A 3,412-nucleotide genomic window follows, 5' to 3' on the forward strand; every position below is an offset into this window, starting at 1 on the left:
GCCGGGCGGAGCGGCGGTAGGGTGTGACGGAGGGGCACGGAGGCCGTTATCGCTTCTGACGTGGATAAGTTTGCTACCGCCGCAGGTGTTGGCGGTATGCCTCGTGGCGGTAGGTGAAAGGGTCAAATGTCGCAATTTTTTCAAACTGGGTCAGATCTCGATTTTGTTTGACAAAAGGGTCAAAACACGAAATTTTGCCTCACTGAGAAACCATGGCAGTTTCTACATGTGCAAATCATGCATCTATTCAAGTTATCTAGCACTACCATACGATTTTTACAAATTATCAATCTATTCGAATTATCTTACACTATCATACCATTTTTTATGCATCAATTCAAATTATCTAGCTCTACCATACCTAAATGTAGTTTCTACACATGCAAATTATCCAACTAAATGCATATGTTTCCTACTCACTTCACTGCCAAACCATGGCAATTTCTACGCGTGCAACTTATGCATCTATTCAAATTATCTAGCACTACCATACAAATTTTTACAAAATATCCATCTATTCAAATTATCTAGCACTAGCATACCATTTTTAATTATGCATCAATTCAAATTATCTAGCACTGCCATACCTAAATGCAGTTTCTACACATGCAAATTATCCAGCTAAATGCATAAGTTGCCTACTCACTTCACTATCCAACACTTGGCATTTATACAAATGCATATACCATGGCATTTTCTATTCAATTGCCTACACATGGCATTTCCTATGAATACAAACACGTGGCAGTTTCCAACACTGTCATACAAATTATCCATCTATTCAAATTAGTAAGGCACCACCATACAAACACATGGCAGTTCCCATCTATTCAAACTCCTAATTGTCCAACACATGGCACTTTAAATTGTTCATCTATTCAGCCTCCTAATTTTGCCAAACAAAACCCTTAGTGATGCAAATCAATTCGGGAGGGGATGAACTCACTGAAACCTTAGAGAGGAGAAAGAAGGTGGAGGGGGATGAACTCACTGCACCGGAGCCCGTCAGAAATGGTCGTGTCCGTCGCCGTCACGGAAACCCTAGGGCAGAGAGAGAAGGACCGGAGGGGATGGACTCACGAAAACCTAGAGAGGAGAAATGAGGTGGAGGGGAGATGTAGATGACCTCGGCACCAGAGCCCGCCAGAATCTACCGACGACTAGCAATGACAGAAAGGGGATGGAGAGCGCGGGGGCAGGGAAAGAGGGAGCGCAGGCAGAGAGAGAGAGAGCGAGGTGGGGCGAGGGGGCTATTCCCCCCTTGGTTTTGAGCCACTGCCTCCCCTGCATTTTTTGGCTTGGCCCAATTAGCAAAAAAGTCAACCTCTCAGATGTCTGTCCTGATGCTCTTCAACTATGCGGATTCGCTGATGTATGCTGAAATCCGTGAGTCCACGGGCATGTGTGATACTGAGCTGATGGGCTGCCTGCAGTCACTTGTATCGGTTGATGGGTCCGCAGGTATCCTAAGTCTGAAAAGATGTGACGAAACTGGGTTCTCTGAGAATGACATCCTGTCCATCAACGAGAAGTTCAATGGCGGACCGGATCTATCCCTCAAGCATGATTTTGAAAATGGAAAACTGTTGGGAGCTGTGGATGAGGCAGCTAGTCACAACATAGATACTGCTATTGGGAGGCTAATGAAAAGGAAGAAGTCACTTGATCACGCCACTCTCATCAAGGAAGTTTCCGCCGAGCTTTGTCCTCGCTTTGTCACGACTCCGGCTGCGATAAAAAGCCGAATCGAGCACTTGATGGGACACAATAGTGAGTTACTGGAAAGGGATCCCCATGATCCGAGTCGTTACTTATATATCCCCTAGGTTTGTTCTTTAACACCTCCGTGCTTCTTGATATTGTCGGTGCTTCTTAGTAGAGTAGAACCCACCAGCTTGTATGGTTGTTTGATGTCTCCTCTGACTGCTATGATGTTAGATTATCTAGGCTTTTTGGTTTCTTCTTTGACTTGTACAGTGCTATGTATGCTTCTGGATAGTTTTGGTTAAGAATGGTATAAATCATGCGGTGCTGTAATAGTTCTTTTTGACCTTGTTTGGCCTGCTGTACTCTTGTCTTAATATTTTACATGCAGTTATCGTGCAATGCTCTACAGAAAAAGTAGTTAGGTTTCTTTTTATTTGCAAAATATATTACTATGAGTATATTTTGATCTTACCTGAACAAACTTATTGATTACATCTTGTTGTGACAATATCCTTGGCATTTGATAAGGCTTTTTTTGTTCATATAACAGAGTGCAGGACTCGAGGTTTGACAGCAACAGATTGGTGGATCGAGAATGAAGGACGGAGCATTTTGGCGGTAGTTGCTTGTAGTCTGATTCTGCGAGGATCTTAGGCCGAGCCCTTCTGTAATATATTTTTTTGAGTCCCTTTCAGAGTTTTCTGATACCTTAACTTGGGATCGAGAGTGAACTTTTGTCTAGCGTTCTCGATCACACTGGGATGCTGTACTGCAGCGCTGCTGCGACTTAGATCTTTCAGTGAACTTATGGCCTTGGTTATGAAGTTAGACTTGAAACCTTCCTCTTTCCAGCTTCGCCTTTTGTGTTCTGTTGAACTATTTTCACACTGAATCCCTGGTGGCTGCTTTTGTGTGAACTTTATCGTCATGATACAGCAGGCACGTGTCCTGACAATTGTTGTTCGAGAACTAGTCTCCCGTCAGTGGAAGAATGAATATGGTTTTGTAACACCACACTCTCCTTGCAGCTGCGTGACTGTTGCAAGCGACTTGCCCTTTCGGACCTTGTTTTGTGCTTGGGTTTGGGTTTTTATTTTTGGCATTCAGCTATGCCGTGCACTGGGCGAGAAGTTGCTGGCGTTTTTGCTGTTAAATTTTAGTACTGTATGTGCACCTTGTGTTGTTTGCAGCTACCTGAACTAGAGTTGCGCTTTGGTTTGGGCCTGGCGGTTTGTTGTTGTCTTGTTCATATTTACATCCAGAGCTGTATCATTTCAACAATGGCGCACCAAACAGTACTGGTAGTTGTCAGGCAACACAAGTCCACCCAAGGGATAGGAAGCCGTTCAATAGTTTGGAAATCTCGTCTCTGAAACGTCGACGTTGCTCTTGCGCATGTCTGAAATTTTGGAAATTTGGACCTTGTTAGGAAGCGGGGGATGCAAACACTGCAGCTCCAGGAGAACAGTTGATAGTTCTATTCAGCATCACTGTATTTCAGCAAGAAATCTGTACCTGGAGCTGCCGGGTGCCGGCATTCTTGTGTCGAAAATGCTCTTATAGTATGAGACGGAGGGAGTAGTTGTATTCAGCATCAATATAATTTTGATTCGAGTGATCTCTTTTTTTTGCGGGGAAAAGGGAGATTTCTATTACTTAAGGAGGCAAATCAGCCATAACCAAGTTTACAATGTCACGCATACTC

Source organism: Triticum dicoccoides, chromosome 2A (assembly GCF_002162155.2).
Source record: "Triticum dicoccoides isolate Atlit2015 ecotype Zavitan chromosome 2A, WEW_v2.0, whole genome shotgun sequence".
Taxonomy (NCBI): Eukaryota; Viridiplantae; Streptophyta; class Magnoliopsida; order Poales; family Poaceae; genus Triticum; species Triticum dicoccoides.